The 27,132-nt window shown below is 47.5% G+C and overlaps 1 long non-coding RNA gene across 1 annotated transcript; it reads left to right on the top strand.

Annotated features, from left to right (window-relative positions):
* The first annotated feature begins 253 nt into the window (after positions 1 to 253).
* LOC120849726 lies at positions 254 to 11,040 on the top strand. The gene is made up of 3 exons (XR_005717987.1): positions 254 to 282; positions 10,791 to 10,862; positions 11,005 to 11,040. It is a non-coding gene; the product is annotated as an uncharacterized LOC120849726 (long non-coding RNA).
* The last annotated feature ends 16,092 nt before the right edge of the window (positions 11,041 to 27,132 follow it).

Raw genomic sequence — 27,132 nt, forward strand, 5'->3', positions numbered from 1 at the left:
GGCCTATGCCGAACCCCGGAGCGGTCCACCAGCGAGGTTCGAAGTCCGGACCGGTAGAAACGGCGAGTCCTGGCCATCTAGCCTAGGCCACGACGATTCCAGGGTGGTTCCACAGCGAGACTCGGGCAGTGATAGCCCGGGACAACCAGCCTACGCAGCGCTGGCGTAGCAAGGACGATCCGCAAGTTTGGACACTGACTCCGACTGTGAGCTCTGTTCGACGGGCGACAACAAGTGTCGGCGTGCCTGGACTGCTGGCTCTGAACGACGGGCAACCGTGAGGTACAGTCAACTTATTCGCTGTCTTCTTGTTCGGGCGGAGCGGATACCGATTGGGCGGTGATTCTTAGTAGCTAAGCGAACTCCATAAAGAAACCAACCTTAAAATGGCACATCCAACGTGGGGCTCGTTCGGTATGCCTCTGCTTCTAGTCGTCCCCAGGGAGTCTCACGGATTCGTTGAGCGGGTTGTTCACTAACGCCAGCGATGCCCGTTGATACATATATGTTGGAATTTTGGCGACTTGTCTCACGGCAGAGTTCAGCAGGTGTCTCCTCGAATCGAGTGCCTAAAGGGCTCGAAGAACGAGGTTGCAGACCCGCTTTCTCGGGTACCCCAACATAGTGGTTGGCAGGAGACGGGGAGCGCGTTTAAGATGTAAGAAAGTCGTCTTCAGAGGCAGAGGAGAGTAACGGCATGTTTGCTGGAAGGCAGGATAACGAGTGGCAGGAAGGGAAACAGCCAGGACTCATTGCAGATTTAGGATTTAGGCTTGGGGTGATGCGGTAGGCAAGTAAGCGCTTGTCGAGGCCTGGAGTGCAGATGGGTTTTTGTCAGTGGGTGTTTGGAAAATTGAGGAAATGGCAGTTGACACCGGGAACACTGGCAGACGAGATTATCAGCGGGTGTCGGGTAAACTGGAGGAAATTGCGGTTGGCACCGGGAACGCTGGCAGGCGAGTTAATGAGCACTATGATTTGTAACTGCTGGGCCAAGACGGCTAGTGGCTTCGCGTCAGTCCACCAATCGAAGGGCGGAGGGACGACTCTCCCTTGAGGGGGGTCGTTCCAAGAAAGCTACGAAATGATTTATGTGATTCTTTCTCGACTTCACTCTGGCCGGTCGTGGCAGTGACAGCAAGACTTTTAATAAGTTATGTCGCGTCACGACCTGGCCGGGGATGCGGTGGTAGACATTTAGGTGGCTTGTAGCTGTCCAGCTTGCCTTGAAGTGTGAACGATTAAAGCGGGCTTGCTCGCTGAGCATGAACGGTGGAAGCGAGCCTAAGGCCCACTTCAGACGGGGCAATTTACCCCAGCAACTTAACGTCGCAACACCAGCAACACGGGCCGCCTGCGTTCACACGCTGCAACCGAATTCCTACGACTTGCCATCATCATCATGAAATTTGATTTTTCTTGCACTATATAGACGCACAACTACGTGCTAAAAACATGTTTTTATATCTTTGAGTGCCGTTGAGAATACTCATGTTTCTGAAAAAGTTTATTTCCAAAAACGATCCATTTCAAACCAGGACCAAGTCCTCAGCTGTCATCCTCACCACCACAGGGGTGTCACGTGAAAATATTGCGTCCCTGATTGGCTGCTGCTGCTTCAAACTTCTCCAGTTTGTTCGAGTTGCTTGTCTGTTTTGAGCCGAACCTGATCTCAGAAATTCGTGCTGATCTGGGAAAACCTAGGGAACAACCTGCCAGCAACCTCAAAATTGCTAGAAAGGTTGCACCGTCTGAAGCGGGCCTTAGGGAACTGAAATCAAGGGCAGTGGAGCTCTGGGTTCAAACCCACCTGGAGACGTTTCTTTTCTTTTTGCCTTCTTTTTAGTATACTGTTAACGACTTAATTTTCGCGGGCTCAAATTTTTGCGAATCGGGCCGAAGCTTAAAATTTGAAATTATTCGCGGGTTCTGATTTTCGCGAATCGAGCGTAGCTTCCGTAGTGTTCGCATATTGCCCGAGTTGTTCGCGGGACGTAGTTTCCGCGTTTGTAGGCAAATCGCGAAATCCACAAAAATTAGGTCCTCGCGAAAATTGAGTCGTTTTCAGTATATATATATATATTTATATTTATAAATAATACTTTTTTTAAGTTTTAACGTATAGACGCATAATTTACACACTAATTCACATTCAGAAGTGCTTTTATGCACACACTGTGGCTCCCTAGTGCTTGCAATAGCTTCTTGCTGAGCTATTGCAAGCTCTGCAAAGGGAGGGGCATCTTCCCACCGTTTGCAGGCTGTAAAGCTGTGGCTTGCACAGCTCAAGCAGGTCGCACCTTGCACACTGGCTCCATCATCAAGCATAGGGGCTGCATGAGTCGCGCCACACCATAAGGCTATATACGGTCGGGTCACAGCACCTGGGACCATTTGTCGCTGCACTCAGCTATGGTATGGTGGCATGGTCAGGGCATAAAGCAAGGGTATAACTTGGAAATGCTCGTCTTCATCACATTTGAAGCACATTTTATTATTACTTTTGTGGCGAGTTGTCAGCATTTTAAGAGGGCGCGGTACCTCTATTTATTCGTCCGTTTCAGCCACCAGATGGCGCGCGGCTCGAAACGTGGTTGAACGCGCAACTTCTAGATGGCGCCAGTATCGAGGTGTGAAAAGGCCCGCGTTATCCGCTGCGTGAAATAGATCCTGAACTCTGCCGTGTTCTCCCGGCGGAGGAAGTTTCTGCACCCCTCGCGCGCGCTTGGTATGTACGCGCGGTGACCGAGTCCGGCCTCTGCGCTGTGTGATGCAGTGGGTGGCGCTCGTTTCTGTTCGGAGGTAGGAATAAAAATGCCGGTCCCCTTTTTTACGACGCTCGTTTCTATAGCTTGTTTTTCTTTTCTTTTTTTTATCTCAAGTGACCTACAGTACCGCCTGTTCGAAATCGTCCTTTGCGGTGAGCGATTGAGAGTCAGGTTAGCATTTTATTTGGGTCAGCACTACGCGTTTAATGGAGACCTCGGGCGGCGATGTAAATATGCATTGCTTCCCAAAGTGTGTCCAAGGTGCGCAATGACAATTGGAAAGGGTATTGAAGGCGCGCGACCGTCGGTTGGTAAAATACGTGCGTTAGATTCACTTATTCAGTCTAATAATTTTTGCCAACGTCTTTAATCTGTTTCGACAAATGACATGGTCGAGTCTATTGATAACCTTAGCTAGATTGGACGTACGGAGTGTCCGGGCTTTAAATAAATTTGCTTCGTTTATGTGAATGAATAACTGTTTTCTCTTTTCCGTGCTCGGTGCTATGCAAAAATCGCCGAGATGTTATGGTAGCTCAGTGTGGCGGCGTTTTGCACGCTGACTCGCTATTGCATTCACTGTGCACAATATGTGTTCAGATGGAATGTGCCAAATCGTATTTCCGTTCGATATGATAGATTTACTTTGCTACAGTGTTAATTATATTTTCCTGATTTAAACTGGTTCGTCCCTGATCTGAGCCTAAGTTTAAATTCGAAGGGCAGACAGACTTAGCATCGTAACAGCCGTAATGCGCAGAAAGAAATTAGTACCATGAAAGAAAAACAAAAGGATACGAGGTGGCTCAGTGTTATAGAAGTAATGAGTGTGCAAAGGATGGGATACGGTCCATTCGTCACATGCACACTCGTCACAGGACGATTGGTCACAGGACGATTCGTCACACAGGAACATTCGTCATAGGATGACTCGTCACGCGGCCAACCGGTCTCACAATAGTTCGTCCCCCCAAAAATGTATTGTTCAATTTGGTTCGGGCGGACAAAGGCGAAGAATTTGTAAGGAACGTTTTAGCTTCTGATTCGGTCTCGAACATTGAATGTTGGTTGGGCCTCAGAAAGTCGGTCACCTCTTATCTTAGCATGTCTTTCGCTTCTCGAGGTCAAAGAATTTGTAACAGACGTTCTAGCTATCTGGGTCCGTCCTGAACGGTGAATGCGGAGGCCATAGAAGAGCGACTATTTTTGAACTACATTCAAAAGGATGGAGGTGATCGCAACAGAGAGAGCCATGATGCTGCACGAGGGGTACTCGTACACATTCGGCAGAAGGAATTCCGATACTTGTTGGTTTTGTCGAATAGGTGTATGCAAGGCAAAACTAAAAACTAATTTGGCTGCCAGTCGGATTATTGCTCGTTCAAGCCTGCAACTGAGATCAACCTGCTGAAGACCCGTAATATAATGAAAGGAAAAGCGGATGAGTATTGTAATATTAGTTTATATAACCATTGGTTTACGTGACAGTGGAAAATTGTGAAACTCCTCATCAGGGTATGTGGGCAGATGTTGAAATTTACAATTTACTATCGTCCCCTGCTCGATCAATGAGACCAGTTGCCCGCATGACGAGTCATCCTGTGACAAATGTTCCTATGTGACGAATCATCCTGTGACCAATCGTCCTGTGACGAATGCGCATGTGACGAATCGTCCTCATCCCGCAAAGGATGCCATCGTACGTGTTTTTTTTTTCTTTTTTGTTTTTTTTAACTCTCCGTATTGCTGGGAAACGCTCAAGGTACCAGCAAAGACAGCGAGCTGGCGTGAAATTTCCATCGAGCGGAAAACGAGTGTGACTTTTATTTCATCATGCGCTTTCATTTTGATATGGCTCAAAATGGGCGCGAAATAGTAACAGGTAAGGCAACAAAATTTAGATGTTAGGTCTGGAGCACCGCCATACTCAGCCGTGTTGGGGGCATCTCTCGCGAGTCAATACGGCAAAGGTATTGCGCGTCGAACTGTACGTGAGAGTTATCCATTTCAGCGAAACCTTGATTTCGCAAAACTATTGTGGCTCGAGTCGTGGCTTCCAGTACTTGAAAGCCACGAGCGAGAAATAAATGACAGTTGATTTTGAAGGACAATCGCGACGTCGAAACCCATAAAAGAGAGTTCCAATAAGACGAGAGCTTCCCCTTCTCTTCAAGTGCGTGGGTTACGCTCTCAATCCTGCACCTGTGGTAACACCGCAGGCTCCTAAAATGGCTTTAAAAACGTTCCTGATCGCAAAAACTTTTTTTTTTTTTTTTTTTTTTTGTCGAGGCGCTATTTTATTTTTTTTACTTTTTGTCTACCTTGATACCCCATCAGCGCAAAAACTACCATAAACTAAAAAAAAAATAGTGGGCATACAACGACAACGCACCCACTGGGACCCGAGTCAAGGCAAGAACAACTAACTACTAAAAGGGGAAAAAAATCATGTTCGCATACACAGACAGAACGCCTCCATCGAAAGAAATGAATCATGCGCTTGTTCTGCCAGTCTCGTTGTGCGTCTGTCAAAAGCCACAAAGGAGGAAGACAATCAGCGCCTACACCACTCCCCCCCCCCCCCCCCCCACCACCCCTAAAAAGAAGAAAAGAAAGGTTTCTTGGGCGCGCGCGCGGTCGCCCAAGCGATGACCTTGGAAGGGTATGCGATTGTAGCACGTTTGTCCCCCGGTTGTGCCCCTGTCTCAAATGCCACGGTCCGTTTCTCCCAAGTGCCCGTCTTATCTTCCCGAGTATCAACTCCGCAGTGATTCTGAATCATTCCGATGCTTTCCAACGTTGCAAAACTCAACCATTTCGTCCTTTACCCTGAGACTGGGGGGGTTTTTTGAAGAGCAGAAGAAACAGAAAAAACAGACAGGTCTCAACCTGTCTGTTTCTTCTGCTCTTCAAAAAAACCCCCCAGTCTCAGGGTAAAGGACGAAATGGTTGACTTCCACCAGCTAGCCTGTACTTTGACTCTTTTCTCGTTGCAAAACTGTTAGACGAATATTTGCACAGAAGTATACTCTGTTCGCAGAACTATCTACGGCGCTAAAATTCAAAAGCGCCGAGTTGGATTGGGGAACTCGTGTAGGTTTAGCTCATCGTTGGAACATTCTTATTCGCTCGATGAACTCCACAAAACGTGTAAATATTAGAATGAACTTTCCAGAGAACGATAGTTGTTGTCGGGGTTCCAGGCGACCGGACAGGTCGCAATTATTGGCTGATTAAAAATTTTATTTCATAATCACAATGTATCATCAAGGGCACGCCATTTCCTCATCACTTCTTCTACGAAAAGAGTTGCTGTATTCGTAGCACACACAGACGGAAACGGTTGAGACTGCCCAAATAATATCTTCTTTTGGCAGGTACTGCGCAGCGATTACACACAATGCCTCTAACATAAACATGCTGCTCCACATGTCTATTCACAAGATGCAATACATCGTTCTCCCAACTTTGTTGAAATGGGCATGAAAGCGCGTAACCGTCACTTTTTTGAAGTTCTACTTAGAGGTGAAGTGTTTACCGTAAAAAGTCGTTAATTATTTATTTTTTTCCGTGTACTACAAAGCTCGATTCCCTTAAATTTTTGTTTTTATATCGTCTCTACAGCGCTTTTACGTCGGTACTTTCGTGTTGGAGGACATCACATAATGTGCGAAAAAAAAAACAAAAAAACGGTAGGATCGATGCTGCATAGCCTTTTTTTTTTTGTGGACATCAAGAAAAAAAAAAGATAGTAGTTGTCTTCACTTCGCACTGCATGTTTTGGCACGGAAGTTCCTATTTGGTTATGATGTCTTTACTTTCTTAAAAATTATATACAGTAATTTAAATTACCGAATTACAAAAACGTCGAAATTGTATAATTGCCTTTCGTTGGGACGCCATGACGACAGCGACACTCGTGTTCCCTCGTGGTTTTCGCCAGCATTTCTACGATGAATTGCCAGGATCGCGAGATGCAACAGCGTGACACTCCGTCTTTTGTGACGTCATTTGTTGCACTTCGGGACAACTTTTGATGTATGGCCAGCATAAGACGCTAACCACACCAATCGGAGACGCGCTGCAGGTGCCATAGTACTGCTCGTAAAAGTAGCTGTCACGTGCTTTGCTCCGCGACTGAGGGTTGCCAAATTACGGTGAAACGGAGTATAGACAAAACAGACTGGACGACATTTACCGGGCATCTTTAGAGCTGCGAAGCTCAAAATCACGCGTACTCATAAGATTTTTTTTTTCTCGCGTGTTTGTGATTTTTATGATGTCCTGCAAGCAAGAAAAAAATATATATGGTGAAGTCACTCCGAGGGGGTACCGATAACTGCGAGCCACGAACATGAAGGACTCGCTAACATCCGTCAGGAGTGTGAACGGTAAATCGTCACGCAAACATATTCTCACAAGCTGCAAATATTTATTTGGCTTAGCAAGTAGAATACTAGTATACTAACGACATGTGATTATTGTACACAAGATACCATTTCTCGGTTCTTCAAAACCATTTCCCAAGTCTGAACGGTCGCGCTACGGGCCGCGGCTAGCCGTGCCCTCGATAGACTACGGAGCTGCGTTGTGTCGTCTGCTACTGTACCGCCAACAGGAGAGCGCTAGCTCTGTGTGTTCCACAGATGCGTGTTGCGGTATAACTCTGTACGTCTGTCCTAGAGGAAGACAAAGAGATAGGCTCTGTGACCCCCTCCTAAGCTAACAAAAACAAACAGAAGTATACTCGTTTGGACTGAAAGGTTTACAAAATAGTGACCAGACATTGGAAAAACATATGTCACAGAACTTGGTTTATGAAATGGCATCATTGTTTCGAGCAAGAAATCACCTGCTCACCACTGGGACGATGAAATCGTCACTATTTATTGCGTCAGGTATATTTGCGCTCATGAAGAAAAATCTGAACACATCCTTCTCCCAAAGTCCTATGTCGAATAATAAACACTTTTTTAAACATCTATGCACAAATAACTCATTTTTTTCTACACTTGTGTATGCACGTTAATTGACGTCAAACCGCATTTTTGATTAGATCTTGATGTCTACACCAACTACATTCATATTTTTTAGGGCTTTATTGAACGATAACTTCAACTATAGTTAATGGAACACGATGGCTCGATCTCGACAAAAACCTCAAAGTGCGAAGCTTCCACAGACGGTCGCTAGCGAGTATTCTCAATGTGAGACTTCAGAAGCTTTCGCTTGCCATAGGGAGCTTGCTTTCGACTACAGCACTGCACGGGCCCGGAAAGCGCGGAGCGCGCTGCTGTGGGGAGAGGTTGACTTACAAGATGACGTGTTACGTGGTCACGTAAGATGGCGTCATTTCGTGCAGCGTGATCACGTAAGATGACGTCATTTCGTGTAACGAGATCATGTAAGATGACGTGTTTGTGTCACGTCATCACGTAAGATGACGTCAGTTCGTATGAACTGACGTCATCTTACGACAACGCCAACAACATTAGTGCCGTCCGGAACCATTGACCTTAGAAACGCGCTTCTTCGCTTGAAGAGCTGATATGCGTTGATTGTTATTTGTTTCTTTTGCCTACTACAGACCATTCACGAACTCGCCTTCTGGGTGCCACCAACTTCGTCTACTGGGCTGTGAAGCGCGTTCGAGCGTGCGCAATACCTCTCTAGGCCGAAAGATTGTACACTGAGTATGCGTTCACAGCTCAATGACTTTGGCATTTTTCGTCAGGATAGATGCTCCCACGAGAAGAGCGTAATGGATATGTGAATAGAATTGGAAATTTGAAATGTTCTTGTCCAATCGCATTTTTCTTTGGTTATCAACGCTTTTTAGCGTCATCACAAGACGTTCAACCCATAATACACTGGTGATTAAAAAATAAGCACCGAAAAACATGCACCAATTTTCGCTCAAAATAAACACCGGAAAAAAAACATACCGTAATCATTACCCATGTCACCTTTTTGGGTGATATGTGAATTTCCAGAAGAACAGCGAGTTATCACCCTCCCCTAGGAATACCCTGACTACAGAGCAGGCGACCCGTTTTTCCCCGCGTTAGATTGTGGTGACCACGAACCGTACGGAGGTCACAGGACGTCCGTGAAAAATAAAAAGGAGGCAAACAACGATCTACTCTGTGCACGCTTCATCCCCAATTTCCACGACCCCAAGGCCGAAGGACGTTTGTGTGAAGGATAACGATAAAATAAAACTTTGCGTCAAAAAAAAAAAACCCGTTTTTAAAAGAAAAAAAAAAAAAGTAGAAACAAGCACGACGCGTTGACGGACCGCGAGGTTGTGGAACACCTCGCGGTCCGCTTGCCACAGGACGGTTGTCTTCGACCCATAGCTCCAAGGTGAATTTGCCACTTGCGAAAACACGGAGACCTACCCAGCGAGAACCAGGAAAGCAAGACACGCACACTGACGCCTCGGCGTGCAGAATGAAACAGGATACGGGCGCGGAATACGGCCGTGGAAGAACACCTCGCACAGTGCCGATCCGGCCGATCTCCGAACGGACGATTTCGCATATCGTGGACAGCGAGCGCCACCGCACGGGAGAGAGAGGTACCTTAAAAACGACGAAAACAAGCACCGACACCTTGGTTCTTTATATTTGCTGTAGTTACGGAACAAATCGACTTACATGAATAATTTGAATATTATTCGATTCCGTAATAAATTTAGAAGACATTAAACGCAATTCTTCTTATGTTTGAATTTAGATAATTTTGTAAATTCACTCCGAACGCAAGAGTGCCGAATTAGCCGATTTTGACCATTTTCATGATTTTTTAAAGAATATAATTAAATTTATGACGAAACATCTGTTGCGTTTAGTGACTCGATAATGACTCAATGTCTTTAAAGCCGAAATTTTCAAGAAGATCCGCGCAGCCGTTATTATGTGAGAATTTTTTTAATTTGGTGAAAAACCTCATGTATTCTCTATGGGGCTCTGAGGTGCGCCCCATCTTAAGGGTGAGGAAGCAAGCAGCAGCGAGAGCAAGAAAAAAATTGAAAGCTGCTCTTAATGAGATTTTATTACGAGCACTAGGAAGTCGTGGAGTATTCTTAAAACGCTTCTAAAGGTGAATTAGCGTATAAATGATGTGCTGATGCCTCAAAAATAAAAAAAAGTTTAATTATAATTAATAAGGATAAAAATATACACCAGGAGGACTTAAACCAGTACTACACAGTCTAAATTTGAAATTTGACACCATAAACCGCTTGGCCACCACCCAATTTTATTTTTAGGTCGTTGATCGAAATATATAAATTTTGTTTGCAGCTGTCGGCTGCAAGAGAGATAGCCTTATTTTCATTTACTTTACTATTCCCACCAAATATGACAAGTGACCAAGAATAGAACCTCATTTGTCGGCCGAGGCACTGCACTTGCATCAAGGCACACTAGCCTGGCTTGGTAGGCTTATATTTTTTTCATCACCCGTTTAGGATTCTGTTCTCGCCCATAAAAAGAAAAAAAAAAAACTGACTAAGTCTGACTTATTCTGGTGTGCAGGTACCCTTGGCAGTAAACTCTGCTAAATGGGACAAAATATATATTATACATTTTTTAGCAAATATGCATTGTTTTAGCAAAAGGAGCTACACTATTTGACTAAGGTGAAAAAGAACAAGCCTCTCTACCTGGGTCTGTTTTCATCTCTCGCAGACACTATTTCCTGCTTTTTGTGGTTTGTATCAGACTTTTGTGTCTCTGTCCGCAGAAAGCATCTGTGTTAGACTCAGACTGGTTTCTTCAGGATATGTGCAGGTATTCTTCGCAGCAAATGGCTGCCAATCAGGAAAACGAGTTTGTTCTCGGCTACCAAGAGCAAGTATTTTTAATGTGAGCTATTACCCGCCTATATGAGTTTTGTGTTTCATTCCTCTTAGGTGCCATTTCCTATGTGTTGTGGTCTTGCATTAGTATTTTGTTGTGTCTCTTCTGCAAAAAGACCCAAGTTTGACTAAGACAGGGTTCTTTCTTATACATGCAGGTCTTGGTGTCAAGCACCAGCCAATCAAGGTCAAAAGTCTGCTCTTTGCCACTGATGGCAAATGTTTTCAAGGTGAGTGATTGATGCCTATCTGAGTTGTGTGTTTCGTTCCTCACAAACACTCTATTTCCTGTCTTTATAGTGGTCTTGTGTCAGGCTTTTGTGTCTCTGTCCGGCCAAAGCATCTGTGTTAGACTAAGACTGGGTTCTTTAGGATATGTGCAGGTATTCTTCGTAGCAAATGGCTGCCAATCAGGAACACGAGTTTGTTCTCGGCCACCAAGAGCAAATATTTTCAAGGTGAGCTATTGCCCGCCTATATTTTATTTATTTTTTATTTATTTATTTATTTGGTGATACTGCCAGCATTCTGTGGAACGCCCAGGCAGGAGGTGTACAAAAACAATATTCAAAAACAAGCGAAACAAGTACAAACAGAAAGAGCCACTACTCAACAAAGTGCGAGAGTAGTGCTTCACTAAAAGTATCTAATGATCTCAAATTTACAACACTTTCAAGAAGCTTATTCCACTCACACGTGGTTCTAGGAAACAAGGATGCTTTGAACAAAGTGGTTCAACACAATGGTTCGACAAGTGTTAATTGGTGTTGGCCTCTAGTGGCCTTGTTTCGTTAAATGAAGTGTAATCACAGAGACACAGTCGCAAATTACCCTGTATCATATTGCCGCGCGCGCAGCTGGCGAAGTAGGCAGCGCGCGCGTGGCCTAACGGTTATCGCGCTTGCTTTCCACGCTGAAAGCCAGGGTTCGATTCCTGGCCGCAGAGGCACATTTTTGTTGACTCTATAAAGTAATGTTCTGGTAAATTCGAGAACCATGTTGCTTGTTCGAGGTCGGAATGTTCTACACGCCGAACCTTCTACGCCGATTATTCCAGAAGCCCACACGTGTACATAAGAGGCTCCGCGTGGCGATCTACATTCAGTCTCACCCCAGCGTTCGACTCTGTTGTCACGCCGACTTCGACGCCCACGACGCTCTGTTATTACCTTTTGTACCCTTCTATTTTTGGCACAAGTTCGCCACATTAAGCGTTTATTTCTTCTTGTTTATTTATTGTTTTTGGTCACTACCCGTGACATTTTGGTGGAGGTGCTGGGTAACACATGCCCCTGCCGCGTACCCCTCCGAGGGCCCGCAGTGCAAGTCCGACGCCAAGCACACGAAGAACCAACGAAGTCACTACCGAGATCCGGTTCAGTCGTCGCACCCAAGGCCTACACCCGGAATTCGCACTTCTGCCGCCCAGGACCAAGCAGCCAACGAAGCCGACAATGGCCAACCAGTCGCCAACCCCCGCCGCTCCTGCTGTCGTCTACCTGCCCGCCGCTCCCCGTACGCCGACTCCCTTCCACGGCGAGATCCACGAGGATGTCGAAGACTGGATCAAGCACTACGAGCGCGTGGCACGCCACAACGGATGGACTGCGGAGCAGTGCCTCCACAACATCTACTTTTCGCTGGAGGGTACTGCGAGGCATTGGTTCGAGAATCACGAGGCTTCGCTCACGTCGTGGGACATCTGTGTGGCCGAGTTGCAGCGGACGTTCGCCACCCTACACCGACGGGAGAAGGCAGAAGATTTCCTCCGAATTCAAACGCAGGGCCCCGACGAAAGCGTCACAAGCTTCGTAGAAGATGTCCTCCGCCTGAGCGCCCGTGCCGACCCACGAGCCAAAGACGAAATGAAGCTACGGGTCCTCATGCGCGGGGTGAGAGACGACATCTTTGGAAGCCTCGTGCGAAACCCGCCGGGCACCGTCGAAGCCTTTCTCACCAAGGCGACAAACATCGAGCGCGCCCTCCAAGCGCGCGCTTCCCACTACCAGCGACATCCAAGTGTCGCTGCAACCGCGCTGCTTGGCGGCGAGAACGCTCCTGGTATGGACATCCGCGAAATTATCCGGGAGGTCGTCCGGGAGGAACTCCGCCAGTTGCTGCCAGCCGCAAGTCGTCCAGCGACACTCTCCATTGCCGAGGCTGTGCGCGAGGAAGTACAACGGGCGCTCCAACCAGAGGTTCCCGTCACCACGGTTTCACCGGAGGAACAGACGTTGAGCTATGCTGCCATAGCCCGACGACCGCCGCAAGCTCCCCGCCAAGCCACGGCGCCACCCCGAAGAGACGCCCCAACGCCGCAGTATCCCCGACGACAGGAAGATCAGGCGCACGTTCACCCAGACCGACCTGCGCCGAGGAAGACAGACGTCTGGAGGACGGCCGACCGACGCCCGCTGTGTTACCACTGCGGGGAAGCTGACCATGTGTACCGCCGATGCCATACCGTCGACTCGGGCTGCGTGGATTCCACCCTAACGACCCACGCCCCCGGTATGGTGAACGCCCTCGGGAGATCGACGAGTATCTGCAACGACCTCAGTCCCCCGAGCCTGCGTCCCGCCGAGAGTTCCGGTCGCCTTCACCACGACGTCCAGCTTCGCCGATGCACCGACCCCGACGTGAAAGCCTGTCGCCCCTCGCTCCACGCCGGGGAAACTAGGCGCGGCAACTCCTGGAGGTGGAGTTGCCGAAGACGACCGACGTCAAGATCCTCGACGAACGTCGGAGGGCCCCCCCACGAACGCTACCGGAGACCGAAACGACGCTCCTGAAACGGTGTCCAACAACCTAAACGTCATCATCGACGGCCACGACGCATCGGCACTCGTGGACACCGGAGCAGACTACTCAGTCTTGAGTGGGAGGCTCTCCCGCTGCCTTCGAAAAGTCACGACGCCGTGGGATGGACCTCAAATACCAACCGCCGGAGGGCACCTCATCACACCAGTCGGGAGGTGCACTGCTCGCGGCGAGATCCACGGTGAGACGTGCCCTGTGAAGTTTGTCGTTCTGCAAGACTGTTCGAGGGACGTTATCCTCGGGATGGACTTTCTCTGCGAGTATGGCGCCGTCATCGACCTCGCTGCGAACCAGTTGTCGCTTCGAAAGCCCGTCGTGCCGCCGGTGGAGATCAACACGACGTCAACCGCGATCCGACTTATCGCCGACCATGTGAACCTACCGCCGCGGTCGAGTGTTTTCGTCACCGTTATAACCGACGCAGCCATGCACGGTGAAGCTCTTCTGGAAGGCAGCGTCCAACTGCTCCTCGAAAAAGGAATTGGTGTCGCAAGAGGCGTGACGGATCTCCAAGAAAGACGTACAACTGTTCTTGTGACGAACTTTCGCGAGGAGCCGCAGCACCTAACGAAGGGTACCACCGTGGGTCACATCGAGGAGCTTCAGGCGCCAGCCGTGGTCACCGCAATCTCCGAGGAAGCCTCGCCGCCACAGCAGAAGAGCACGACGCCGCCGCCGCTTGACATCGACCCCGAGCTCCCAGCTCCGAAGCGCCGGCAACTGGTTGTCCTCCTCGCCGAATACAGTGACTCCTTTTGCCACGACATCGAAAGTTCGCCAAACAGCAATGGCGAAACATCGCGTTATTACTGACGACGACGCATTCCCTGTCCACCAGTCGCCGTATCGAGTCTCCTTAAAGGAAAGGAAAGTGATTCAAGATCAACTCCAGGAAATGCTCGACGACGACATCATTCAACCCTCAAGAAGTCCATGGGCGTCCCCAGTCGTCCTTGTAAAGAAGAAGGTTGGGACCCTGCGGTTCTGCGTGGATTATCGTCGACTGAACGCTGTGACGAAGAAGGACGTCTATCCGCTCCCCCGCATCGACGATACGTTAGACCGACTGCGCCACTCCCGATATTTTTCGTCGATGGACCTGAAGAGTGGTTACTGGCAGATTGAAGTCGACGAACATGACCGCGAGAAAACTGCCTTCGTCACTCCCGACGGACTGTACGAATTCAAAGTGATGCCGTTCGGACTTTGTACAGCACCAGCCACCTTCCAGCGCGTCATGGACACCGTGCTGGCAGGTCTGAAATGGCAGAGCTGCCTCGTCTACCTGGACGATGTCGTGGTATTCTCACGATATTTCGACGAACACCTCAGACGACTTCGAGCCGTGCTTCAAGCCATCAAGACCGCCGGCCTGTCACTCAAGCCAACAAAGTGTCAGTTCGCCTATGGGAACTAAAGTTCCTCGGCCACGTCGTGAACAACAAAGGTGTTCTACCTGACCCCGAGAAGACCCGCGCCGTAGCTGCATTTGCGCCGCCGTATGACAAAAAGGCAGTAAGAAGATTTCTCGGGCTCTGTGCCTACTACAGGCGCTTTGTTCGAGACTTCGCCAAACTATCCGCACCACTGACACACCTCACGAAGGACGCCGTAAAGTTCGAGTGGACAGAAGAACACCAAAGGTCATTCGACGAGCTCAAAGGAAGACTCCAGACGCCCCCGATTCTTGGCCATTTCGACCAGTTTGCTGAAACCTAGATCCACACCGACGCCAGTAACACCGGACTGGGTGCGGTGCTAGTCCAAGTGCAGGACGGTGCAGAGCGAGTTATCGCATACGCAGGTCGGACGCTGTCTAACGCGGAGACGAACTATTCAACGACTGAAAAGGAGTGCCTCGCTGCCGTCTGGGCAATAACAAAGTTTCGCCCATATTTGTATGGAAGTCCTTTTCGCGTGGTCACAGACCACCACTCGCTCTGCTGGCTGGCGAACCTGAAGGACCCCTCCGGACGCCTCGCTCGGTGGAGCCTACGACTGCAGGAGTTCGACATGACCGTGGTGTACAAGTCCGGCCGGAAGCACAATGATGCCGACTGCCTGTCGAGGGCCCCAGTCGAGGCCGGTCCCTCCTGCACCAAAGAGGACGACGACGAGTGTTTCCTCGGCGCTCTGGATGTCAGCGACATGGCAGCACTCCAGCGAGACGACCCTGAGCTGCGAGCACTCATCGAGCACCTAGAAGGACAAGGAAGCGCCGTTCCGTGCGGTTTTGTACGAACACTGCCAACCTTCTCCATCCGACAAGGTGTGCTCTACAAGGAGAACTGCAGCGACAACAGCGCGGCGTGGCTGTTGGTGGTCCCTTCCAGTCTTCAAAAAGAAATTTTTCAAGCCTGCCACGATGACCTGACGGCGGGACACCTTGGTTACAGCAGGACTCTTGCCAGGATACGCGAAAAGTACTACTGACCCAAGCTTGAGAAGACAGTGCACCACTACACCCGATCTTGCCACGAGTGTCAACGACGGAAGAAGCCACCGACGAGGCCGGCAGGACTTCTTCAGCCTATTGCGCCGCCATCTGCCCCATTCCAGCAAATCGGTATGGATTTACTCGGACGCTATGTTACCCCACGAACCGGCAGTCGACGCAAGCGACGACGCCCAGGTGGTTGCCCGAAGGGCAGAAGAAGTCCGTCAGCTCGCCAGACTCCGGATTAAGGCTCAACAACGTGTCGACACTGGCCGCTACAACCTTCGTCGTCGGGACGTCCACTTCCAGCCCGGAGAGAGGGTGTGGGTGTGGACACCGATCCGCCGCCGTGGTCTCAGCGAGAAACTCCTGAAGCGCTACTTTGGACCCTACAAAGTGCTTCGTCGACTCGGGGATCTGAACTACGAGGTGATGCCCGATGGAACACATGCTTCCTCACGCCGCCCTCCACGACCGGAAGTCGTCCACGTCGTGCGACTGAAGCCGTACTACACTCGATAGGACTGTGGACCTTATCTGTTCCAAATGACTCTTTAGTTTACCGTCCTTTTTATTTGCTTTGTTTTGTTTTTGGGTTGCATCGGGACGATGCACTTTTTTTGAAGGGGGGAGTAATGCCACGCGCGCAGCTGGCCAAGTAGGCAGCGCGCGCGTGGCCTAACGGTTATCGCGCTTGCTTTCCACGCTGAAAGCCAGGGTTCGATTCCTGGCCGCGGAGGCACATTTTTGTTGACTCTGCAAAGTAGTGTTCTGGTAAATTCGAGAACCATGTTGCTTGTTCGAGGTCGGAATGTTCTACACGCCGAACCTTCTACGCTGATTATTCCAGAAGCCCACACGTGTACATAAGGGGCTCCGCGTGGCGATCTACATTCAGTCTCGCCCCAGCGTTCGACTCTGTTGTCACGCCGACCTCGACGCTCTGTTATTACCTCTTGTACCCTTCTATTTTTGGCACAAGTTCGCCACATTAAACGTATATTTTTTCTTGTTTATATATTGTTTTTGGTCACTATCCGTGACAATATTATAAAGAAACTTCAGCCGTTCTGTTTTTCTCCGGGTTGCTAAATCACTCAATCCCGATCTTGGGCACAAATCTGAAACGAATGACATAAAACCATAACGGTTGTACACAAACCGCAATGTTTTTTTTTGCACAGTCTCTAACATATCGATTGATAGCTTTGTATGAGGGTCCCATACAATACATGCATATTCTAGCATTGGTCTTATGATGGTTTTATAAGCAGTCAGTCTAGTTTCAGGTGAACACAGGTTAATATTTAGTTTTAAAAACCAGAGCTTCCGCATTGCTTTACGAGCTATAACCTCAATATGTGCACTCCATGACAAATCAGAGGTAACTAAAGCTCCGAGGTATTGATATTGGTTAACAGTATCGAGTGGTACTCATTTGATAGAATATGTAAAAAACAAAGGGTTGTTCTTTCGCGTCACGGCCATTTGAACACACTTTTTACAGTTCAGAACCATATTCCATTTTATGCACCATGCATGAACCAAAGATAGACAATAATTTAATTCTTCTTGATCAGACGGGTTGTTTACCTTAGCAAAAAAAACAGAATCGTCAGCAAAAAATCGGCTTTGTACATTGGGGTGGTGTATCTTTAAATCGTTAATAAAAATTAAAAACAAAAGTGGCCCAAGGACCGAGCCCAAGGGCTCGCCCGAGAAAGCGGGTGACTCGGGGGAAAAAACAGAGTCAACACTAACACACTGCGTTTAGTGTTTCATTCCTCTTGGATGCCATTTCCTATGTGTAGTGGTCTTGCATTTGTATTTTGTTGTCTACCTTCTGCAAAAACACCCAAGTTTAATTAAGACCGGGTTCTTTCTTATATACATGCAGGTCTTGGTGGCAAGCACCAGCCAATCAAGGCCAGGAGTTCGCTCTTTGCCGCTCATCGCAAGTGTTTTCAAGGTGAGTGATTGATGCCTGAGTTGTGTGTTTTATTCCTCAGAAATACTCTATTTCCTGTCTTTATTGTGGTCTTGTGTGAGGCTTTTGTGTGTCTGTCCGGCCAAAGCATCTGTATTAGACTACGACTGGGTTCTTTAGGATATGTGCAGGTATTCTTCGCAGCAAATGGCTGCCAATCAGGAACACGAGTTTGTTCTCGGCCACCAAGAGCAAGTATTTTCAAGGCCAGCTATTGCCTGCCTATATCAGTGATGTGATGGCTGCGCCAGTTGTGCCAAACTGCGCTAAGGGGCGAACCCTGCTACATCCTGCTACTTTTTGCCAAAATATGGGTAATCTGCGGCAAGCCTGAGCCAAAGGGTCAATTTTGGTCGCCTTTCAAAACTGAAACTATACTAAGTACCGTAACTGAGCATGCATAAGCTAGGCGGCGCAAACGGCCGCCCGACACAAATACCCTGCATCAATCGTTCATGGTTTTTGCATGGTTTTTCCGCCATGCCGTCTCTTCTTTCACGCTCTCGTCGTCTCGTAAGCGTTAGTCTCGTCTCGCTTTTTGTTTTACGATAGATGTTGGCGTGTGTGTGTGCTGCGACGCTAGTGTGCTGGGTACCAGCCATGACGTGACGCTGTGAAACGAAACTATGTTTCGGCGCGGCGGGTGTTGCTTTTTGAACTGAAGCTCTCGCTCCTGAAATCAACGGCCACACGACATTGCAGATATGGAGCTTCCTAAACTGAAACATAAGGACCGCCGCATGTTCATCAACATTCATGTTCTTGTTTAAAACATAGGCTGCTACAAAAATTTCTCTCTGACTCAAAGACTGCCGTGTCGAAGTTTTGATTACCTAGGTTTCTCTTGGTGGGCTTTCTTTCGAGAGGGACCCCGGCACGTGAAAAATGTGTCGTGAAGAAAAGTTGAAGTAAGCTAAAGAAAAGAAGGGAATGTCTGCATGCTGAACCCGCAGAGCACGCTTGTCTGTCTCGAGTTCAGTCGTTTCACAAAGCGACCCTGGCTCGCGATGTCTTGCATCAATGCGCTCAGGTTCTTTTTTTCTGTGTTTAGCTCGTACCTCGCCTGCCGGCCTTGCAAGCACGCGGCGCTGGACTCTTTTTTGTCGCATGCTGGGAAGTTACATTTTGCATAGACTTTTGGCAACCAGTTGGCGACGGAGCGGAGAGGCATGGTTTCGGTTTCGATCGAACAGCCGTTTCGCTCGCGCGACGAAGCACGTGCACCTGCAAGCCTGCCGGAGTTGCCCTCACGTGCATGCGAACCAACGATGCGAACATAATTGCACGACAGAGGCACCAGCCGGGACGCTTGCAGTTCATTGTTTTACATTTAATTACTTTTGACGAAAATCTGGCGCGTCGGCAATCAGTAAAACGGTGGCAAGCGGTTTTTCGGAATCGCTTGGCAACGCCTACAGCACTGCACACTTGTGGGATGTCGCAATGTCTCTTTGGAGACATTGAAATTGGACATTCAGTACTCCCTAAGCTAAATCAAAGCTTGCTCCAGCCTTGCAGAATGTTTCGAAACGCAAAAAGAAATGTGTCATGTCATTGGCATTTCAGTTAAATCTTGAAAGACTCCGAGGTGGCCAAACTTGATCAAGATTCCCTCCGCGTGTCCAGCATTTAAAACAGATATTTTTATTTTTATTAGAATATCTGCTTTAAAAGCTACTTTTGCTGATCCAAAACACTGTTTTGGCTGCTCCAAAGGCCACTTTTTCTGCTCCAAAACACTGTTTTGGCTGCTCCGAAAGGTGCTCCAAAACGGCTTAGGCCAATCACATCACTGCAATATCAGTTTCAGCATTTGTCACGTAGCGCAAAAATCAAAGCCCGGGGGTTGGCCATTGCAAAAATGTTGACTCGGAAGCGCATTGGGAGGAAGCTTTACAAAAGTATCCACCTGCCTCTACAAGTGAAACCGAAACTAAAAATGTGGGTTTCATTTGAAAAAAAAAAAACAAAAAAAACATTGTCAGCCCGAATTAACTCGCGGGCGGCACGGAGCAAACAAGCCACGGTATGAGTATTCTTGGTTCAGGCTTCTGTAGGGGTGGTCGATGACTCGGTGTTTTCTAAAAAGTTATCTTTTTTCTAAAAGTGTGGTGGTCGAATATTCGGGGACGGGCATTGAGTGGGGATGTTAAGGTAAAAATTTCATCCACATGCCGGGATTCATGTGCCTTGTCCCCCTAGCGAGGGGGACAAGGCCTTCAAAATTTTAGGTCGCTAAAGGGGTGCGTCAGTATTGACGTCTCATTTTACATCAGGCCTTTCATCTTAAAACTCACTATAAATGATATGTCTAAAATTCGTTTGGGTGTACTTCCTACCAGCAAGTATATGGTTCTGTCTCGAAAGGTCTAATCTGATGTTGACTGCACCTCAGGTCTCCACCGACGATTCATCAGGACGAGACCCAACCGGGACACTAGGGAGGAACGGCTTAAGCAAGGAAGGCTACATATACGACAGCTTCTTGCGGAATAGAAACGAAAATAGATAGATGGTGAGTGTTTCATTTGCTATGCCTTTTGGCATGCATATTCTGTTTGTTATGATTGAAGATTCCTGCAGAGTTCAATTTCAACTATTGTAAAAAACCGAGCATGCGCTCAGATCGCAGAAGCGCCTACCCTCTGATTCGAAACGATCCGCAAATAAGCAAAGGGCATACCAGACACCCATCTACATGTTTTGAGCCATGCTCAAAATATTAAAAGAGCACATCAAGCGCAAGGTGCTTTGGCGTCTTTGCCACAATGGCGCCGGTTGCAGAGCTGACAGACCCGTGACTGGCACAAGCCATGGCATGGCCTTTGGGAACCAGGGAATCGAGATTAAAGAAGTAGCGCAGAAATTGGAGGTGGGTGGTGAAGGTGAGCAGAGTTACCAGAAAACAAGGATGAAGGAAGTTCGTCGCATGAGGGATCTATGTCCCGTGCATATAATTTTTAGTGTGCTGTAGTTGGCTACTCAAAAAAAATTGTTACTTGGACGTAACTAATCGCAAATCTCTTGCAGTTTCCGCGGCCCACAAGCCAGCAGGCGCCAGTTCACTCTTGTTCAAAGGTGAGGATTCTAGATTTTCTAGATTGCTCTGAAGCAGCAGTACTGAAGCCAGACAAGCGGTACGGCATATTTAATTGACAGAACTCGGAACGACTGGGGACGCTTTCACTGAAGCTTGTTTTGCTGCAATACACGCGTGTATTGCAGCAAAACAAGCTTCAGTGGAAAGCGTCCCCAGTCGTTCTGAGCTCCGTCAATTCAATATGCCGTATCGCTTGTCTGTCTGGCTTCAGTGTTGCTGTAGGCGACAAAACATGTGCCCAGTTTTGTCACAAGAGGCATATTATGACACGCACATGTAATTTTGATTTTATCCGGCTTAGTGTGCAGTAGGTGGCTGGTCAAAGCAATTCGTACTTGGACGCAACTAATCTGAAATCTTTCTGGCAGTTTCCAAGGCCTAAGAGCCAGCAGGTCCCAGTCTTATTTTCCTCAGAGGTGAGAATTCCAGATTCCCGAAGCAGGAATACTGAAGCCAGACGACCGGTACAGCATTTTTAATTGACGAAGCTCAGAACGACTGGGGGCTCCTGCATTGAAGCTTATTTTTCTGTAATACACGCGTGCGATATTGATGTGTGCCCAGTTACGTCGCAAGAGATTATCTATGTCCCGCGCATGTAATTTTTTTAATCTTTCCGACTTAGTGTACTTGTCGGTGACAGCGCAGGAAAAATCAATCTCACACCAGACACTCAGGAAGACAAGCACATGCGCTGAACTGACAACTCTTGTGTATTCGACTGCTTCATTTTTCTCTTCAACGTCAGGGTTGACTTTTCAGAACGTGATAAGTAGAAGTAGCACGAAATACAAAGGAAATTCTAAATAAAAGGCAAAAGAACAGTAAAAGAGAAGACAAATGAAGAAACAGAAAAAATATCTAAACGAAACACTTTTACAAATCGTCCCTCTCCCTCATCGCTATCATTTAGATAGAAATTGGAGCTCTTTGGTCGACAGCGCTATAGAAGGACTACTTACACACTTTTCCTTCAGCTTTGCTATCCTTTCCGCTTCCGTTATTTCTCTAGTCAATGCGTCTCTACTCGTACCTATTACAGAACAATTTTCAAAATGTGCTATACAGCCACAATCGCGACAATGGATTCCCAGATGTCCAGCTACGACTCGGTGGGTGTTATAGAAATGCTTCAATTAAGGTTAGCTTTGATGCTCAAATCGCCAGGTTAAAGTCAACAGGATATCCTAGTGCATTACTTACAGCCGTGGCAGAGGATTTATTAAAGATAATAAGATGGGGTGAAAGACCTAAACGCAATACAGAAAAGAAAAGGACGACTGTTGTTCCATATATACATAAAGTTTCGCGCGGTCTAAAAAAGATAGGTAACTGCATTAACATTAATGTTGCTTTTACAGCACCAAATAAGCTCCTAAGCCTGTGCAGGAAGGTAAACGGATCGGCACACCGGGAAGTTGGTTGTTCGAAAAAGCACCAAAGAGCTTTGTAAATTGTACTGAAGGAGTCGTATATTCTGTCCCACTCTCATGTGGTAGAGAGTATGTAGGTCAGACTGGAAGGTGTTTGAATGATCGTTTAAAGGACACATGCAAAGGAAAAAAACATTTTTTTTAGACAGCTTAGATGGAAAAAGGATGTCATAAAACGATTTTACAACGAAGAAACAAAATTTTTAGAGCTATATTTACGGCGCTATACGGATTTGTAGTTGGCGCTCGCGGGAGCCGCCGCTGGTCACGTGGTAGGCCCGCGCGCCGCCGCGCTGCGTCGCCGCCGCACGCTGAGCGTTGTGCGAACGCCGCTTCAACGCGTTTCTCCACGCCGCCGTCGCCGCCGCTGCACAAGTTCGCCTGCTTCGGGGCGCCGCCGCCGTCGTCTGACCGCCGCACAGGTCTATCACGTCTGCTTGCGCTTTTTCAGGAGTTTCCTTTGGGCTCTAAAAGTTACTTATTCGTCTTCGTTTTTAGTTATACTTCAAACGAAGATGAATAAGTTACTTTTAGAGGCCATAGGAAGCTTCCGAAAGAGCGCAAGCACCACGTGATAAATAAAGACCAGTCACGTGATAAATACGGACCACTTTTCCGCGGTGCCCGCGGGCGCCAACTACAAATTCGTTTTGCGCCGTAAATATAGCTCTAAAAATTTTTATTTTTTTTTTCTTCGTTGTAAAATCATTTTATGGCGTCCTTTTTCCATCTAAGCCGTTTAAAAAAATGTTTTTTTTCCTTTGCATGTGTCCTTTAAGAGAGCTTTTTTATAACACCCACCGAGTCGTAGCTGGACACTTGGGAATCCATTGTCGCGATTGTGGCTGTATAGCACATTTTGAAAATTGTTCTTTAATAGGTAGGAGTAGAGACGCATTCGCTAGAAAAATAATGGAAGCGGAAAGGATAGCACAGCTGAAGGACTAGTGTTTAAGTAGTCTTTCTATAGCGCTGTCAAGCAAAGAGATCCAATTTCTATCTAAATGACAGCGATGAGGGAGAGGGACGATTTGTAAAAGTGTTTCGTTTAGATATTTTTTTCCATTTCTTCATTTGTCTTCTCTTTTACCGTTCTTTTGCCTTCTCTTTGGAATTTTCCTTTGTATTTCGTGCTACTTCTACTTATCACGTTCTGAAAAAGTCAACCCAGACGTTGAAGAGAAAAATGAAGCAGTCGAATACACAAGACTTGTAAGTTCAGCGCGTGTGCTTGTCTTCCTGAATGTCTGGTGTGAGATTGATTTTTCCTGCGCTGTCACCGTAAAATATAATTCACCAACTCGCCCAAGCTTCCATCCTATCGACTTAGTGTACTTTACGGGGCTACTCAATGTAATTGCTACTTGAACGCAACTAATCACAAATCTCTCTCCCAGTTTGTCCCAGTTTCCACGGCCTACAAGCAAGCAAGCACCAGTTCGTTTTTCCTCAAAGGTGAGCATTCCAGGTACTTTAGTTAGGTGCAAAGCAGGAACTGTGAAGCCAGACGAGGGGATAGGTATATTTAATTCACCGAGCTCAGAATGACCCGTGGCAGTGGAATGGAAGCTTATATTTCCGCAAGCAAACGCAGGCATAATTTTGAATCTATCTGGTTTAGTGAAGGATTGCTACTTGTTGCGAACTAATTCCAAATTTTTATTTTGCAGTTTCTATATGGCTACAGCTAGCAGGTGCTGTTTTCATTAAAAGGTAAGGATTTCACCTTCTGTTTTTAAACAGCAAGTTTTTGAATGAGGGTTCTAAACAATTAACTTTCTTTTGCAGTAAATGCCAGATCCTCCAGTTCAGGAATATGTTAAATTGGTATGGATAAGCCCAGTGTTTTGCTTCTTTATTCATACTTTGACAACAGCAACATTTGTTTTATTTTATCACTCAGAAATACACACAAGAAGAGACTGCGTTACAGAGAAATGTTGCGCTGAACGTGATATTCCAACTCGTTTATAGTTTTATTGGTAGCCGATATAATATATTGGATTCCAATATCCATAATACGCTAAGTGCACTGGAATCATAAACCCGTATCGGATCCCCATAGACACATGGGGATCCAATAAGGGTTTGTACGGTATTGGATTCCAATGTTTTCAGCGTATTATGGATATTGGAATCCCATAACAAACCCTTATTGTAATACAATACAATAAATGTAATGTTTTCCAATACACTGTCCATATTGTAATGTAATACAATAAAAATATATTGTTTACCAATATCCATAATACGCTGTTCATATTGAGGTTTTCCAATAGGGCTGCCTGGGTAGTTAATCCAGAAAAAAAGTCTTCCCTTCCTTCCTTGTCCCTGTTTTAATGTACTACTTTTTTTAATTGCGGCCACGAAGCAGCTTGCCCAGCAACGAATTGTATAATGCTTTCTTTGACTGTACAAGACACTCTCAGTAGATAAGCCCCAGTCTTGCCTAGCACCTAGCTTATGCAGGGTGCTGCAGAGAGGTTCAGATAGACTTGTACCCTCCCCTCTTTCCTCAGTAGGGACCGTGCCTCTTGTGCTTCAAGTGCTCTCAGTGCACTTACTGATTTATTACTCTCGTTCCATTTGAGCCTTAAATTGATATTATTTAAAAAAAAAAGTAGACAATAGCAGCAGCACCCTCCCCCGCCCCTCCACTCTCTATCTCTCTCCATGGGAATATTTTAGGTTCCTCCTAATGGCTCAAATAATTTTGAATGCAATAGTCCCCTATTGAAAATCGCTCTGATGGGACTTCAGGATTTTTTTAAAGGGTGTGAAAGGGACTTCAGGAATTTCTGAGATGTTTGACGGGGGCACCGATATTTCCTGGTGGGTTCACTGGCCCCGTCAGAGGCTCTCCTGAAATGTCTAAAGTCCCCTTTACGATGCCTTGAAATGTCTGAAGGCCTGTCAAGAACTTTTCTAATGGGGTCGGGAAAACCTTCAGGCCTCTTGATATGTCTGTGTGGGCAACGGCCCAGGTGGAAAAAACACATTTCGCAGAATTAATGAGCATAGCTGCTTATTGTACGCTACGGGGGAAAAAATAAGTATTTGGAGAATGCCGATCGTGTGTGAGTACGGTCAGATTTTTATTACTGCTCTTCTATCAAATACGAGTGGGCTCCTGGACCCGTCTGTCACTGCCCGGGTGTTCGGTCGCGAAAGAGCAACTGAGGGCGACCGCCCATGTGGAGAATTGACGAGCCGCGGGCCGAGTGGTGTTGGCCGAGCGGCGTTTTGAGGCGAACGCAATCCTGTCCGCTCGAGGCGAAATACGTGCAACCATGTATAAAAAAAAAAGAAAAGAAAAAAAAAAAGAACAAGCCGAGAGCAGTGCGCGCTTTCCAGGAACAGGGACGCACGCGGGAGCGACTCGTTCCGGGAACCGGTCTTCCACGGGGGACTGTCCCCAAAAAGCAATCGCCTCTCTCCGCCCGGCGATGGGGAGAGGGTGCAGGGCTGCCAGGCCAGCGGTCGGGGGGAGGAGGGTGCTGTGTGCAAGCGGGGGAGGCCATAGCCATTTTCTCTCTGCTCGTGTGCGGTTCCGGTTATCCCCCGAGCCTGGATGTTTGGAGCGGACCAATTTCCTCCAGGAAGGTGAGCATGCATGGTTTTGAGGGCTCGCCCCTTGGTCTGTTTTGATCCGTGCAGTTTCTTTCTTGGTACCGCAGGTGAACCATAGTTCGGCGCAGGCCGCCTTCAGCACCGCTCGAGCGCCTTTGTGTTCAGCGCATTCAAGGAGATGGTGGCCGGTGTCGGCTTATTCGCTGCAAAGCCTGGCAGTCGGGGTCAGCGTCCCACCGCATGTTGTGCCTGCGCACCGGGATTATGGCACTGTGGGTGTTGAGACGGTGGATGACGGCCGCTGTCCGGACTTGTTCCTTGCGCCTCTTCGTCCGTCCGACTTCAGACCAGCGAGCAAAGAATACGCCGAAGACGCCGGCGCGACGTCATCATGGACGAAACCGTGACTGTGCTCGGGATTTCTCAACGGCGGCGGGTGCTGCTTACGAGTTCGTGGTTTTCGCTAAACGTGCTTACTGAGACTGTGTATGTGTCCGTGAGGTGCACCTGCTCGGTTTTATTAGCTGAACTACCGTACATCAGGAATATACCCAGCGGCATTGTGAGTACTTTGAAAGGTATTTTTCTTTGTGATAAGGATGTCAGTTGTCCCTGTTTGATGTGATCCCTTTCGTCTACAGCTCCTTGCGCCGGGTTTGAACAAGCGTTGCTTTTTGAGTTATAATATGCATGTAAAACTAAATGTCGGCAATAAATTTTCAGTGTTTTGACCTGCATTTTTGTCTATGGTTCACAGACATTTGGGCGTCTAAAGGGTTGATGGGCTAAAGGGCCTGACGGGTTAAAGGGCTGTGGGGCTAAAGGGTTTTTCTATGGGGTATCCTTGAAGGGTTTTTCTGTGGGGTATTTTTGAAGGGTTTTGAAGGCCTGTGAGGTCCCATAATCCTTCAAGACTAACGGGCCCTTTTAGAAATATTTTCAATAGGGTCTGCATTTTTATGGTGTCCATCTGTAACCTGATACATCATCAGGGTGTCTACCAACCTGAAATTCTCAGGGAAATTGTCAAAAAGTTGGCTTCATCAGGGAAAATGACCACTGAAAGTGGAACGGCGATACGGAACAAAGCTTGACGGTTGCGCATGGGCACGACTATGCTGAATAACGTTTCCGAATTATGATCCTTTGACCC

This window comes from Ixodes scapularis, unplaced genomic scaffold (assembly GCF_016920785.2).
Source record: "Ixodes scapularis isolate PalLabHiFi unplaced genomic scaffold, ASM1692078v2 PGA_scaffold2__306_contigs__length_199485367, whole genome shotgun sequence".
Classification (NCBI taxonomy): Eukaryota; Metazoa; Arthropoda; class Arachnida; order Ixodida; family Ixodidae; genus Ixodes; species Ixodes scapularis.